The 17314-nt window shown below is 40.8% G+C and overlaps 1 long non-coding RNA gene across 1 annotated transcript in view; it reads left to right on the plus strand.

The window, feature by feature from the left end:
• Positions 1-449: 449 nt before the first annotated feature.
• The window catches only part of LOC148756087 (uncharacterized), a 97192-nt gene continuing 80327 nt past the window's right edge, over positions 450-17314 (plus strand). The window contains exon 1 of the long non-coding RNA XR_016018335.1: positions 450-568. This is a non-coding gene — a long non-coding RNA (uncharacterized LOC148756087). The remainder of the gene's footprint in view (positions 569-17314) is intronic.

Consider the following 17314-nt stretch of genomic DNA (forward strand, 5'->3'; position numbering starts at 1 on the left):
CTTCCAGCAGGTGCTTTGCCTGCGTCACTTCATGGCCCTCTAAGCCTTAATATGTAAAGCAAGACGGTGCAAGTTTAAAAAGTGCCAGTCACTCCCATTTCACTCTCTCCTTTATTCTCTCTTTTATTTAATAAGGGCAAAATGTTGATACTTGGGGAGGAGATTTATTTTTACCCTGAAGGTAGTTTTATATTCATTAGAAATAGGTATTTGTCATTCAATGCGTGTAATTCTCTGTATCGGGCATCTGGTTTTTTTTTTGTTTTTTTTTTCTTTTTTGGCACCATAAAGAGAATTTCAGATGTGCTACACATGCAAGGTCATTAGTGATGACAATAACAGGTGACATGAGAATAATGTGGGGACAAATCCTAGGCGAGCCGTAGGGGAAGGAAACGCTGGGAAGGAGTGAGGGCTCACGCCGTTCCCCCTTCTCAGCCCCACTAGGTCCTGGTCCAGCTGCAGGCCTGCGAGAAGGAGCCGGACTTTCCATCGGCACCCATTCCAATCTCCATCAGCATCCAGCCTCCGTGGCTCCTGGGACGTCACGAGTTCCTGGCGGCTCTAGGTAGGACAGAACGTTCTTGACTAAATTAGTGTCTTTAGTTCTACTTTTTTGAAACCAATTTTTCTCTTTTTTTGGGGTAAAGTTGGTAGATTCATTGGGGTATTTGTGTTTTCTGAGATATTTTACTACTCAATAGTTAACGCAAAGATTCTAGTTCCTTAGTACAATTCCCAAATGGCCCCCCACCTTTATCCCATTTCCCCAACGTTATGATTTCATGTCTCTCATGGGTAGTCAGTCGCCTTGCTATGAACCTCATAGATGCCAGTATTGCTGGGAGTCAGGCCGCGATGAAAAGCTAAAGAAAATAGTCTTAAAACAATGTTCTCTACCTTGAAATTCTGTTCTCTATCCCTGGCTACTGGACACTGGTAGAAAAAATATATACGATTGAGACCACCTTTGATCTGACTCTGGGGACCTAGAACTGCACGTACCAGAGACCTTTTCCAAGTTAGGACTCTTCCTTGTTCCACCCTAATGCAGCCGAAGCAGCTCCTGACGTACCTGTACTTCCAGCAGGTGCGCCTGGTGATAAACCACGTGACACTGCGAGCTGCTCTCCTCCCGCTCCTCCTAGGAGCCCGTGTGCCATTCACAACACCGCTGTTTTTCAAACTCCTGTTATGTGCCAAGCAGTGTGCTAGGCTCTGGGGACGCAGCAAAGGACCTTGCAGTTTTCATTCTAGTGAAGACAAATAGTAAATACCTCATCCGAGGGGAGCACCTTAGAAGGGGAGGGTGCATTGTGACAGTGAAAAAGCATGTGGCTGACTGGAGGGGTGGGGGGCAGGCCCCGAGAGCCTGTGGGTGTTTGCAGGATGGAAGAGCCAGGCAGAAAGAAGAGCCAGGCAGACAGAGGCCGAGTTTGAGGCTGAAGGTGACACGAGGGCGGTGGGGTCTCCAGGGCAGGGCAGGGCCTTTGGTTTTGAACCTGGAGGGTCAGGAGTCTTGAGAGGATGGCACAGCCTGAGTCACTGTTATAGGGAGCAGCCATCAGACCTGGCAGGGTAGCAAGTCCTTAGCAAAGGAATCTTGTGCCTGGAAGGCCCAGAAATTCAGTCTTGGGCCATCTCTTCAAGCGCACTTTGTAGGTGACCTGCCCCGGCCCGCCTCAGCTTAGGGCCGCCTCCATCTGCCTTTGAAGGCGACAAGGGAGACCCACAAAGCCCCCTCCCCCCACCCCGCCCACAGGGGCTCCAAATCCTGAGGAGACACCTTGATATCGCTTAGCATTCAGACTGTTTGCGTGTGTTCTGTGGGCTTCAACAGTCTTCCCGGTGTAAACATAATGACTTTCTAAGTAATCGTGGTCGGCAGCATATGGAGCCAGAGTGAGAAAGGCCAGGCCCACACCCAGGGCGGACCTCTTCTCACGTCTGTCACAGGTGGGCAGGCTGGGCTTGGGGCAGTGACGCAGGACACGGGAGAGAAGAGGGTGAAGCCAAGACGTCCCCTCATAAAGGAAAGGCCGTTCCTCATGCAGGGACGAAGCTTCTCGTGGGTGTGGGGGTGGGGGTGGCTGTGATGGAGCCAGCCCTCCTCGCCTGGGAACGGATGCTTCTGATGCCCCTTTGCCAGGGTACCACTGGAGCTGCTGGGATGGTGGGCGATTTTTCACTCTTGTTCCTCTACGTCTCTGTACTTTGCAAATCCCACTGGTACTCAAGGGGTGAGTTGGTGTGCACACACTTACAATCTTAAGGGGCTCCCTCACTCCGAGAGCTCCAAGGCCCACAGAGATCAGGCCTGGTTTTTGACACAATCAATCACCAATGTAATAAGCTACTTGACTCCTGAAAGTTTGTGACACCAAAAACAGACTTTTTCAAAACATGGTCCCCAAAGGCTAAAGAAAAATGTTTACAGTTGAGCTCGTGGAGTAGGGGAGGGAAGCAGAACGTGACCGTGCGTTAATGGGAGAGCACTCGTGACCCACATGGCATGGATGTGATGGAGGCAGTTCAAGGAATGTGTTTAATTCAAGACATGTTATTTTTGTGTCACACACTGTACTGGGCACTGTGTGACTGTCAAAACCCAAAATCGTGCTGCTCCGGCTCAAGGCTCTTATTGTGTGGCGAAGGAGATGGTACAAGGTGCAGAAAATGTTTGTTTGAATAACTCAGACAGTTCTTGTTTTGAAGGCTTGACCAAGGCAAAGAAGAGTAGGGAAAAAAAGACTGGGGACGCTTCCACGATACCATTGCAGTTGATTTGGCTTCGAAAGATAAATAGAATTCTGACAGGAAGCTAGATGCCTGGTAGTGGGCTCTCAGGAGGTGAAAAATCATTACCCAGTTAAACATAGTTTGCCTGGAATGCAGTGTTCACTTAAATGAAACCCAGGACATGAGGCAGGAAGGGTTGGGTTCACGTCATTTTATAAAGTTTCCTGTGTCTCCTGGAGGCTTCTGGATGGAGAATAGACACAGTCACCAGACAGAGGGGCAGGATGCTAGAACCGGAACTGCTCTGCTTCAATCAGCTCTGTCACTTCAAAGCTACATGACCTTGGATGAGTACTAATCGTGGATAATGGAAGTGTCTGCTTCATAGAGTTGCTGTGTGAGGATGGATGAGGTGATTTAAATCGTAGCAAGCTCATAGACTGGTGCCTAATATTAAGTACTCAGTAATATCAGCCATGTTCTCGTTGCTAATTCCAGTGCAAATTTTCCTAGAATCAGAAGTGCACTTGAGGAAACTTAAACTTGTAGACCTCTTTTAAGACCATTAGGAGGGAGAAGATACAGAAAGTAGGTAAATGTCTTCGGAGACCATCCCAGGAGCCTCAGAGACGTTTAAGAAGGACTTTTCTTTGGGTGGCACCAGAAACTGGCAAGAGAGAGGCAGGTGTGAGAGAAGTTAGCGCACATAAGCCAAGAAGCAGAAAGTGAGTCAAAGAGGATTCCCAGATTGCTGTTCCTGTGTTTTGCATTTTCAAATATGGTACTGTGAGGAGAAGCTGCTGGACGCACTGAATTCCCTCACACAGGAGGTTCCCCGCCTCAGGTTTGCATGAAAAATTCAAGCAAAGTTGGCATCTTAATATATATGTGTCCATGTTTTTTTTAACAATGGTGACTTTTTAAAAATCATGCTAAAATACAGTTCACTAGTGTTCAGTACATTTAAGTATTGTGCATTCGATCTCCAGAACTTCTGAGCTATCAAAAGTGAACCTCTGTACCTACTAAGCGACAACTCCCCATTTCTCCCTCCTCCCACCCCTGGCCACCACCCTTCTACTTTCTGTCTCCGTGGATCTGACCGCATTAGGTACCTCATAAAAGTGGAATCGTGCAGGGCTTGTCTTCTTGTGACTGGCTTATTTCACTTAACATTATGCCCTCAGGACTTATCCGTGTTACTGCTGGTGTCAGAATCTCCTTCCTGTTTAAGGCTGAGTAACATTCCATGGTCTGGATGGACCACATTTGTTATCCATTCGTCATCCATCCTTGAGCACTTGAGTTACTTCCACCTTTTGGCTATTGTGAATCTGGCTGTCATGAACATGAGGGTATAAATATCTGCTCGAGTCACGCTTTCAGTTCTTTTTGGGGCATATACCCAGCATTGGAATTGCTGGGTCACTTGGTAATTCTGTTTTTTATTTTTAGACACTACCATACTGTTTTTAATAGGGGCTGCACCATCTTACATTCCCACCAACAGTGCACAAGAGTTCCAATTTCTCCACATCCTCACCAAAACTTGTTATTTTCTATGATTTTTGTGTTGTTTTCATTTGTTTGTTTGTAGTAGCCATCCTAATGGCTGTGAGATTACATCTCATTGCATATTTGATTTTTGTTTCTCTAATGATAAATGATGGTGAGCATCTTTTCATGTATGGGGATGCTTTTACATTGCCCATCAAATTGATGCTCTAAGAATCGCCAGCGCCCTTCCATTTGCCCTTGATCGAGAAGTATGATGCTGAGCGGGCTTTCAGACCCCTCTCTCCAGCACTGAGGGCTAAGCTACTTTTTCACCTTTGCTGCGGTTGCGCCATTTTCTCTGGGAATAGCGGACAGGGTTCTCTTCATTCATGCCCTGTATTCCCTTTGTGCATAGTTTTCTTTTCCACTTGTCTGAATCTTCAGGGCTAATTATAAATCCTCCCCACTCCCATGTTGGTCCTGGTCCAACTTCTTGAAAGAAACGGACCACCCTTGGCTTGTATTTCTCGGAGCATTTATTCCATCCGACAGATATGAATCCAGAGTCATTTCCTCATGAGACTGGGAGCTCTTGGAGGGCTGACGTCATCATCTTCGCAGCCTCAGCCATGAGCCCCAGACCTGATGCAGGTTGCAGCTCCAGGGCCTGTGTTTCACGGCCAGAGGGAGAGGGCGGTCCAGACAGACAGGCCCGTACGAGCCAAGAGGTTTGGGGCGGAGAGGAAGCCTCCGTGTCGGGAATGTTAATGCCTGTAGAATTGACATGTTCCCCAAAGTGACGGGGCTTTGCAAAAGTTTAAGAAACAGCACGTAGCTTGACTTCTGAATTCTTGAGAGGCTAGACTCTCTCTCACCACTGGGACCAGGCTTCACATAAGAAATTTTCAATAGCTCAATCAAAGCCAAGGAGTAAAGAGCAGAGGGAACGATGGCTTACAGAAAGAGCTTACGGCTTGCCCAGCGGTGTCTTAGAAGAGTCGATAAAACGTTAAAATCAATATGCTGATGAAGTGCCAGCTAGAAAACATCACGAAATCGGCTGGTGTTGTCACAGGGATCTAAGAATAACCACACAGCACCGTCCCCATCCCATCCCCCAGGTGTCTGCGTAGTATAAAATCTGTGGAAACTCAGCAGTTCTTTACAGAAAAGGCAACAGAAATTCTGTGTTTATAGATTTCATTTAAAAATGAAGGTGATGGGATAATTATGGGAAAAATTTAGAGAACACAAAAAAGGCTTAGAATCATGCGAAACTGTCTAGAGGTTACCCCAACTCACAATTAAGTGCAATCCACTTGTTTTCTGTGCGCATGTTTTGGCATAATTGTCGATCCGTATTTTGGTATATTTCTTAATTAATGAAATAACAGTGTTGCCTCAAGTTGATGAAAACTCTGCTGACGTCATTTCTAATAGCTGCGTAAGTTCCCTTACAACATAGCTTATTAAAATCCCTCCTATTGTTGGTCATTTCAATCGTTTCCAGTATTAACCTGGTAATCTGTGTACATGAAACTTTTAGAAATATTTTGTGTTATTTCCTTAAATACTGTGATGTGAAGGTAATGAATACCCACCTGACAGCTGTTTGGAGGACTATGAGAGTTATATACATGGTACCTACCGTGCACTCTTACACATCCTGAAACCTAACATTAAATAATGTAAATTTGTTGTAATATTGATAAAAGAAAAGTTGGTAATAGCAGGACTGAAATAACAGGAGACCAGAGGTCACTCTAGTCAGTCTTCATGACTAAATTGTCCTAAGACATGTTTCAGTGAAGTTTGTTCTTTACCGCAAACCTCTTTGAAAACCCTTCTCTTTCTGGAATACGGTAAGGATGTTATAATCCTATTAATTATATGATATATTTGGTTGCACACACGTGTGTATTGATAATTACCCAAAACTATACTGCTGACGTTTCAATTTAAATAGTATGAGTATTAAACCATTCTAAATTCCACAAAACAATGTAACATTAATTTCCATCTGAAAGAACAAACACAAATGACAATCAGCTAAAGTTTATTCAAACATGGGAAAGAAATGTAATTCAAATATGGCTTTTTAGTTAAATTTAAAATGAGTTATTAAAAATGTTTTGATAGCTCAATTTTAATAAACGTAATAAAATATTCTTAAATCATTAATTTTTACAAGTAATTGTATTAATTTACAAAATTACCTCATTCAAATCTCTCTCTGAATTTGAATGTGTCTTCCTGCCAGTGTCCACTAATAGGGTGTTTTTTTAGAGATGTTTTAACCCCTTTATTCATGGTTCGGAGAGCCTACATTTTTAACATTTTCCAATTCTTGAGCGTATTAATCCATCAATGTTTTCCTCTTTAATACACTGTGTATGGAGCATGAAAATCATCTATTAGGCCAATATTATAACAGTGAGTGATAGAAAATTTCTAGTAGAATAGTCTCTGTTTAATTGAAATGTAACAGCAAGTAAAAACACAACAGCCACGTGGACCCTGAAAATTCACTAATCATCCCCAATGCTCAGAGGTCAGAAGCAGTTCTGAACATAAAGGACCATTCAGAATTGTTTAGCCAAAGAAACTGCCATAAGAGGTTTCTGCTTTTAGGCTGAGGTTATCAGAATGGGAATTACCTTTACTGGAAATAAATCAGTGTTTTCTTCATTGGTGGCTCGATTTAGCTGTTTAATCTGAGAGAAATGACAGATTGAAGAGCAGAGAAGAAACTCTTGGTTCATCAGGTTTGGAAAAGTATGAAAGATATTTTGTCTTCTTTTCAATACTTCTGTCTGATAATCAGTTGTGTAGACTGTAATTTCAGAGTAATGTGAAGCATGGCAAATACAAAGTCTTACAAATAGGTGTGTCTTGGAGTGGCATATAGATGGCAGTGGGCTAAGGTATTTGTTTAGAAAAAATATGTGTGTGGTTTTTTTAACTGTCAGGTTTAATAACTTGCCCAAAATATATGTGCACTTATTTTCTCAGGTAGTTTGCCAAAGGAAAAGGTCATGCAATTTCAATGACTGGCCACATAACATATGCTGTTTGGTCAACACAGAAGACTAGCTGAGGCAGGAAAAAAAAAGTAGTTTAGAAAACCATGCATGCTTTAAACTAAGAATACCTGAAAGTAATAAAAATATAAATCTTTATTTTGCTGAACTCTATTACAGTACTATAAACTGTAAATGTAAATGGGACATGCACACAATTCGGAGAAATGTAAGAACTGAAATAAATTTTAAAAAAACAATGCTAACAGAGAACAGTGGAAACATGCCTATGATTAGAAAGTCTGATAGCACATTTTAAAAACATATAATGCAATAAAATCATTATCACCCCTTCCACTAGTGATATGTTTTGGATGCACTACTATGATTTGAACTAGCAAAACACCAAAAAGTATGTTGTTTTCACTGAGGTCTCCAATTCTGTGACACAAAGTCTAGAAATTGACGTACATGAAAAGTCCAATGGGGGAAACGCACAGCTTGACGAGACCGATATCTGAGAAATAGCCTGAGAGAGCACTGTACCCAAGAAACCAAGTTTTAAAAATTAAAGACTTCCCACAAAATGTCACACCGCTCCTCTTCATCCACAGCCACATTGCTGATTGGACCCGCTGGGCAGGAAGTAGCAAACGCTTTAAGTAACTCATTAGGACACATACAAGCCAGGAAGTAAGAAAGAAATACCATGAAAATCCATGAGCCTGCCACCTCAGAGAAGTTTCTGGACACCCGGTGATTTGGCATCTGATGGAATGTCTCACTCAGTGAAAGATGGTTGCTCCACCTCACTCTGCATGGGAGACCTCTTTGGACTTTGGAGGCCGTGCTGAGTGTACTAATACAACCCATTTCTTAAGTTATCTATGAAGTGGCCCATTTTTAGAGACTCAGAGAGAAAGAAAGCACCTTATCATCCCATGCACGATGGAGACTGCTCTGTTCGCTCATCCTGGTGACCTCGAAGACCCTCTGTTATCCATGTTTCTGAAGCCATAGGCCTCGGGCATCTGCTATCATTCCTGAGGTTAATGAATGTGCAGGTTTTTTACACTATGTGATAAATTATGTCAGCTTTGTAATATCCACATAATTTAGTGAGCAAACATTTTACAAATGACCAGTGCATGCTGATATAAAACCATGTGTCGGTTCAACATCCATTCTAAGGTGCATCAGATAATTTTAATGCAACCGAGTTTATGACAATAATTTAAACTCTACTTTCACTTAATCTTATGAAAACTACTGATTGTCAAGTTTTGGTGTAATATTAAAGAAGAATACCCACAATTATCTAAAAGGACTGCAAAAACACCTCTTCCTCTTCCGACTACTTGTCAGTGTAAAGCTAGATATTCTTTGTATACTTCAACCAGAAGAACATATCACAGCAGATAATCTCAAAGGCAGACCTGAAATCCAGCTGTCTTTTATCAAGCCAGACAGTAAGAAGAATTGCAAAAATGAAAACCAGTACTACTCTATTTTTTGTTTTTCCATTAAAAATGTAATGTACTCATATGTTAACATGTCATGAGTGCATTGGTGCTATTTTTAAATCATGCGATTAACATTTAAGAACAATTATCAGTTTTAATTTCTAACGTGGTCAATATTCACAAACCAAAGCCCTTTGGAATTCTCAATACATTTTAAGAATGAAAAGGGGCTGGGAGACCAAAAATTTGAGAACTGCTGAGATAGGTGACTGTACCTGCATAAAAATGTAAATACTTATTCAAATTGGGCTACAGTACTATTCATCGGTCAGTGAAAATCATCTTTCCTTTATTTCTGTGTCAAATTTAGAAGTAAATACTCAACTTAAAGAAGGAATGGTGTAAGACTCAAGCTACGTTTATGAATTGTGGCGATGTTGAAGTTTTGACAAGATTTTATTGTTCGTTCCTACGCATTTTTAAGAACATGTGGTTTTCTTTCAGAGGTTCTCTTTAGAGGCTTTTGATTTATCACCCAGCTTTTTGAGCTCACGTGGGCATATGCTTTCATCTGAATATTACTGCCACAACTGCAAACTTCACACACAGTGGCACTGGCTCTGCACTCCTTGATTTCTCTTTTGAGTTATTTAAAAATCAGGCTGGTTGCATAATAGATTTATTACAATTCCCTGTTTAAAAGAGATTCACACAAGGGGAAATTTCCTTCCTAGTATCACAAAGTCACTCCAGCCAGGAGTTCCAATAAGTACTTCATCTATCTTTAAAGAAATTCTACTAATTATTGCAATCCAACCAAACTGTGAATTCACCTCTAAAAATAGCCCTTTTGGTGGCCATATTAGTTAAAATAAAGCAATCCTTGCACATGTATATGTCCAAGGCTAACGAGACGTGCCATCTGTAGAGCTCGGGTGTTTTCACACTCCTCTCTACTATACAAAACAATAAACCTTCTCCAGCTGATTTCTCTCATTGTGGAATGCAAATTGCCTATAAAAATCCTCGGGGTATGAGAAGACAGTTATCCAACAGACGTTATACAGACATTCATAGAAACCGTGCAGCCTCAGACTCTATTTTAGATGCATTAAGGACCAAAAAACATAGGTGCGAACCTGTTCTGTGTAGCTAGAATAATTATGGCCTGAAGTAACTAACTACTGCTGGTTAAGATATGTAGACGACCCTACTGCTTGCACTAACTTTTGATCTACTGCACACCTGCCTCCTACCCAGAGAAGTGAAATCTTCAGAACAGAGGAAAACAAAACACAATACATATGACGTTTAAAAGACTACACTAAATTATTAATCTAGTCTTTACCAGTTAGCTAAACTTTACATGCGACACACTCAGTATTACGCACTCTGCTTATTCCTTGCTGGAGATTTAAACAGTTCCCTGTGTGATAAATTGACTGATGGTAAGAGGTAATGCAAGGTCTATGAGGTTAATGAACTTGAAGAATCCGCATAAACTTTCATCCAGAGATTCAGTGCTGCTCATGGTGCGTGAATAGCCTAACAGAGAAGATAAAATCATGTTTCACAGAAAAAAGTGCCCAAGTCTCAGTTTGTGTAGGGAGAGAAAAAAGTCTGCAGAGGCATTGGAGTAAATGTTAAATTGAAAACACGACAGTCTTCAAGTTTTGAAATAAAATTAGCTGAGGATGTTCAAAGAGTTGAAACCTTGGAGGCCAACAATTTAATATGTGACTCATTTTAATATTTCCCATGATGCCTAGGGTTTAGATAGTATAGGCAATAAAAAATAATTTGGTATATTTTTACTAAATAAATAAATACATTAATAGAAGTGAATAAATATCTTTTTAAAAATAAAATAGAAATGCTTTATAAGAATAAACTAGAAAAAAAGATCTGGTTTAGACAAAACATTTGAATTCTGCTTTCTGAGGGAAACAATAGGCATAATTGTTTCTCATCATGAGATTTCATTTGTTTTCAAAGGACCATTTCTAAAATTTGAATTTGCATACCAGCAAGCTAAATCTTTTACAAACCTTACCCTGGAATTCAGGCCCCTTGTTCTACCAGAGAAGCAATTAAGGACCGATCATTTTTAATGCATCATAAATAATCTTCAGACTTGCTGTTAAGTTAATTAATATAATCACTAAAGCCAAATGCATCCAAATGAAGCTTATTTTGCAAACATGCAAAATGTTCTGCCTCATTGCCCCACCACCAAGATCAAATGACATTTTACTAACAACATTTTCAAAGTTGAGTCCAAATTTCGTCTTTTAAAAAGCATTACCAGAAGTCCTATCAATGATGTCACAGTGATATCAATGGATGATCAAAATGATTAGCCGTTGGAAGTGGTGGTGATGTGCCTGGTTTCCTAGGTAACACTCAAATGCACAGGGACTAACCCAAAATTAGAGAACCTGGTGCTTAAACATATAAACAATAACATAATTAAGGCATTGTAATACATGTTCATTTATACCTCACCTCTGCTAAATAAGGATTTGAGGCAGTTTACAAACACTCATCTTGCCAGAGAAATGTAAGTTAGTTAGAAAATCAGAACAAAGGCAGGAAAAGTCCTACCACAGCCGGGGTTCTTAAACGTCTGCAGACCAAACTGATGCATTAGAACTGGGGGATTGAATAGTACACCTCCCGGCCTGGTAAATTTGCACCAACAAAGCTTCTTACTAGTCGTATTCTCCAGGCAGATCTACACTTGTGGGTGTTCATCCAACTGGGAGACTTCTCAGAGGGAGATGCACAACTGGAAACATCCAGGTCTCAGAAGGCATCCGTCTCATCCTGTCTCTGAAGGTGCCTGTCCCTTGTCATTCTCATACCTCCTTTCTGATGTCCCGGGCCTGTGTGCTGGCCCCAGCTCCCATCAACCCCCGTCTCATTCATTGTAAGACATTACAATTTCTGTGGCGTTCAGTCTTTCCCCTGGTCAGTGCCTACTGAGATACTTGACCAGAGGAGCCAATATGTTTCCCCAGAACTCATGGGCCCGTCAGTACGTCATGCTCCAGTTTTGTCTGTCTATCCATCTGTGTGGTATCTGCAAATCAGTAACCAGGTAGCCATTTTGCAGTAATCACAAATGGGTCCGTTTTCTCCAACTCCGACACATGTTGAAACGTGTCCTCCTACAAGATGCATTTCCTTTCCGTACAGTAAAGGCAGACACAGTTTCTAGGAATAGAGAGCAACATGAAGAAAGATGGTCGCCTTTCCCACTTCCTCCTACGTAAATAATACTAATTGTAATAATGATACATCATTTACCAACCACAGCCAAATCAGGAAAGAAGCATCTTAAAACCTCAAAAAGTGAAGTGATGAAAAGAAGCAGACGATTCTAGTGCAATTGGAAAAAGAAGTATGTGGTATCTGTATCCTCAACCCATCTCCCAGAGTTCTACCATTACATAGTGATTTTCACTTTTGCAAGTTTGGACTTAGGCTAAAATCGAAGAGACTATGGATAGTGGGCATACCTGAACCCAAGCAAACAATTAGTTGCCTATCTGAATGGTATATTATCTCCCGGATACAAAGTTACATGTTCAGAGGCAGAGCCTGGTTAAATATAGAACTTGAAGGGCAAAGAAATAAATAATCTATCATCTAGGCCAGGGGTGTCCAAACTTTTTTCAATGGTTTTCACCAAGGGCCATATGCAGTAAAATACACAAACAGCCGGGCCACTCACTCGAGGTAAATTACGTATTGCCTCGCCTGGTTTATTTAAGTAAACTCAATATATTTTTGGAATTTGCTGCGGGACAATTAAAAATGGATTGCGGGCCGCAGTTGGCCCGTGGGCTATAGTTTGGACACCCCTGATCTAGGCAAAGAAAGCAAATCAGTTATAAAAGGAAAAAAAACAAATCAGAATGGCTTCATACAATTGACACACACACATACTCAAACATATGTGTACATAAATAATATATATATATATATATATATATATATGCACATGTGTATGTATATATATCTATATATTCAATGCCAACTAATAATTGAGCAATAGCTACAAAGTCTTGAGAGAGAAACGTTTGGCCCCCAAATTTTAAACCCAAGAAAATAACGTGCCTTTCAAATATAAAATATAAATATAATTATCTTTCAAATGTAAAAGCTTCCATCAGGTAAACAAGGTAGAAAAATGTGACACCATTAACTCTTCCTTCAAAAATTACTTGACACTGAAAACCAAAGAAATAATAAAATAGCATTGGGAGTTGTGATAAAAAGAGGGGTGAATTCTCACGATTGGATAGTGGAATGAGGCCTCAAAAAATCGTGAGGGATGAAAAATTACCTTAAAAAATATATCCAGGTAAATTGCTCTTTCAGTATAAGGACATTTGCAATTATGTAAAAGCTCACGTAAGCAGCTGTATGAGGTTCAACAACAGAACCAAAGCTACCTACTGATAAAAGCCGGTTATGTACGAGAGTCATCGATGATCAAAATACAGCCTTGATTGAAAGAAATGCGAAAAACTGAGAAACAAAAAACTAAGAAAAAAAAGTGATCCTTGAACCAATTCATGTTAAGATTTAACAACTCTGAATAGTATGACTGTAGAACAGAATCTAAATATTATACACCCTGAAAATAGAAAAATACTTTTGTAACTAATAAAAGTGGAGATGAGGGAAGAAAACTCCTACAAAACGTGACAATACAATTTTTCCTTCTTTCAGAGCAGAGGACCAATTGCCATCATTTAAAATTGAAACATGTTATGAAAAGACAGTTTCAACCTCTTTGTGATTTCTTTTCTCTTTGTGTTTCTTTTGTCTCTTTAAAGAGTTCATATAAGAAGTAATGAAAAGTATGAAATATAGATATGTGAAGTCCAGCAGTTTCTTTAGTTTCTTCTGTTAAATTCAAGAAAATGAGGTGTAATAAGTTTTATTATAATGTACAGGTAATGTTAAAGCATTTTTTGTTAAAAATTTCTGCTATATACTATTTTGTCTAAGCATTGGCATATAAATATGTACAAAATAATATTCATCTAATGGGAATTTCTAAAAGTTGGGCTTTGGCGTGGTTTTCTTTTTTGTTTTTTAAATGTTTTTGGTACTTTGAAATATAACTTAAATTATTCAAATGAGCTTAAGGTGCTTTTAAAAACAAATTTAAAAACTTTTTTATAAAGGAAACAAAAATAAGAAGGCACAAGCTGTGGGCTTTTGCAGCCTTTCTGCTGTTGGGCTTTAGAGTTAATTTTTTTAAAAAAACCTGAATTTCAGATAAAGTATATTCATCCTTCCAATGCTTCAAGGCTGTTTTTATAATATGCAGCCTCAAAGTAAGAACATTTGGTAGAGAAAACTTTTAGGCAGCAACCACTGTTTTCTAAACAGACATGGAAACACACAAGAAAAGGACAGGCTTTAGCTGTCAGAACAAGGCACTGGGATTAGTTTCTCATGTTTTGATTCTTCCTTGTATTATTTATAGTCCCCCCACCTCTTTGTTTTCTGTCATCTTAGTATTAACTGGTTCTCTCCTCGTCTTCCCATGACTTCCACACCTAGTGATTCCTTTCCTTGATTCCTGCTGGCTAGGCAACAGTTGCCCTCAGCAGCTAAGTCCTGCTTTTTGTTCCCAACATCTGTTTTTCCTAAATCCTGTTGTTGAAAACACCCAGGTAGAAAGCATACCAGCCGCTGCCTGCAAGGGAGTTCTGTCTGTTATGGTGTTAGGTGAATTAACTCACCGGCATCCAGTTCTGAGCCCTCTGGAGAGAAGGTACACACAAAGGGAACCCATTTCTCAGATACGTGCTCCTAACTTATTCGTCATGAAAAATATATATATTCTCAACAGAATTGTTTTATATATTTTTAAAAATTGGGGAGCTGTTATGGTTTTACAGAGAAACATTTGGCTTTTAGTTCAACAAATGCGCTTCCTAGGCCACTCATTGGATGTTAAAACGTTTGAAATGAGAAAACAAATAAATTGGGAGAGGTATGTCATGTAGTAGAGTAGCAGACTAACTTGGGTTTGATTTGGGGCTTCATCACTTACTAATCTGGAATCTTGGGGAAATCATTTTAATGCCCCTGAGCCTCAGTTTCCCCACCTGTAAAATGGAGACTATAATACAGTCATGCTCGCATGACGTTTTGTTCAGTGATGGACCATATATTCGACAGTGGTCCCGTAAGATTTTAATGGCTCTGAAAATTCCTGTGGCCTGGTGACATGGAGCCATCATAATGTCATAGGGCAGCACGTGACAGTTTCCTACAGTCGTCAGGGCAGTGACATGCTATGGACATCTGTAGCCTACACGCCACAGGTTACCATGTAGCCCAGGTGTGTAGTGGGCTGCGCCATCTAGGTTTGTGTAAGAGCACAATGGGGAAATTGTCGGACGATGCATTCCTCGGGATGTATTCCCGTAGTTCAACAAGCCATGGCTGTACGTGTCCGGGAGAACCATTTCTGGGCTCCCAGTGTCTGGTTCTCGCATTCCTGAATTCATCGAGCCTGCTCTTGTGCCTTCCTCAGGGCCATGCGACTCCTGTTCCTCATGAGGAAAGCCATGGTTGTCTGAGCAGAAAATACCACATTAACACAAAGGGAAAAACTTTAATATTTTAGAGAGACATTTTTAATGAAGGCACAGTAGTCCTGTTACAGAATTTCATTCAAACAGCAGGCAGTGCATCTCCCAACTGAAACATCACTTCTGTTCTCCAGCTGCCTTATCATTATGTCTTTATTATACCTTCGCCTAAAGTTGCTTCCACCACATCAGAAATAATTTACCCCTGGCCAGGTTTTAAATCAAGAATATCCATCAACGCACGCTGGTCTGCAGTGATGAAGATATTTCGAATACAGGGGATTGAAGATAAATGAGTTGGAAATGTTCAGTGCAGTTCAAGTTCTCGTCACAGCACAAGGAAACCATGTTCCGAACCAAATTAATTTAGGAAGCAAGACGTTCTGAAGCACCGTCCCGTCCACGGCAGTTTGACGTGTTGTGACTGGCGTGATGAATAATGGAACAGGACAGAAACTTCTCCAGTGCCTTCTCCACGGCGGAAGAAAGAGAGAAGACGACGTGCCAAACCCGCAGCTCTTCAGACTTTCCCAAAACGAACACCGTGGGCAGCGAGGGTCCGGGCTCTGAGCTGGGCCACGGCCGGGCCGTCTTGCTGGCCGCTCCCTGCGTCTCGTAGGTTCGACTCCACTTGTGCCTCTGGCCGGAGCCCGTCCCCTGACGGGAATTCTTCTGTACTCCCGTTTCCCTTTGTTCCGATGGCACTTTGCCCAACAGTGCTTGACAATGAGTGATGCTCTAAAACCCTGCTCTTTCACACCCCGTGGGTGACCTATAACTTTTCATGGGTGACCTTTGACCTGGGAACTGACAGTTTGATTTATTGTCCGGTGTTATGATTTATGAGTATCTTCTCAGAATAATTAACAGACAACAGGTGGCGGCATAATAATTTTGATTACCCAGCGGTTCATGAAACCACGACAAAGGTGACTTCATTTTGTGAATAAGAGAGGGATAACAATTAGAAATGAAACAAAGCAATGCTTTTATGCCACAGTTTTCGGTCTTTTGTCCCTCACACAGAAGACTTACTTAGGAGGCCTGCATTCCTCTTAGGCACCAGGAAGAAATAAGGAACTTGCATTCTGTGGCTGTAAGAGGACACTTTTCATCACCGTATGGGTAAAATTATTTTTCTTTCTTTGGTGAAGTCTTGATTAATTGAGTTATGTCAAACCTGTCAACCACGTCATCTTTTCGCGTCCCATTTTTGACAGTGGCCATTGCCCAGAGAAGAATCGATGGTCCAAGGACATTTGGGGAAGCATTTCACATTTTGTAAGGCATTCCAACATAATCCAACCAACTGTACTTCTAAATATTTCTTCCTAAGTATGCAAGGGAAAAAAAAACCCAAAAATACTCCCCTGCACAAAGCTTATCTTTATTTTAAAGCCTACAATTAGGAATCGGGGGGGGGGGGGTGTTAAGTACCATATTATTATGGTCCACGATCGTTTTCCTTCTTCCTCTGTCTTCAGTTTCATCCGATATTTTTCGCTGAGACACCACATCACTTTTATTCAAGTTAAGGATGGCACCCTGACTACAGATTTTAATATAGACACCTGAGTGTCCTAGGTATTGACTTTTTATTCCAATGCATCGACAGCTCATTTAGGTAAGCACCTAACTTTAAGAATGCCTAATGCCATGTTTGTAATACTAAAGAAAAATCAAGTCAGGTGACATTTATTCCCCCATAGTTTTCCATTTAATCTTTGCTGAAAACGGACCTCAGTGTCGCCAGTGAAACTGACGCACAGATAGGCCTCTGAATATGTAAGAATCTGCCCTCCCACCCAAATGCTAGGGAGATTAGGACCCCCGCCCCCGTTGTACATATGAAATGCAGTTGTGTATGGGACCCCCATTGTGATATTACAGGCTTATCATTTTAATTGACTTTGTGACATATAAAAATATTCCTACAATCCTGCTTTACATTATAGTTTAATAACAGCTTAAC

This window comes from Rhinolophus sinicus, chromosome 13 (assembly GCF_057876585.1).
Source record: "Rhinolophus sinicus isolate RSI-liver-muscle chromosome 13, RSI-T2T, whole genome shotgun sequence".
Taxonomy (NCBI): Eukaryota; Metazoa; Chordata; class Mammalia; order Chiroptera; family Rhinolophidae; genus Rhinolophus; species Rhinolophus sinicus.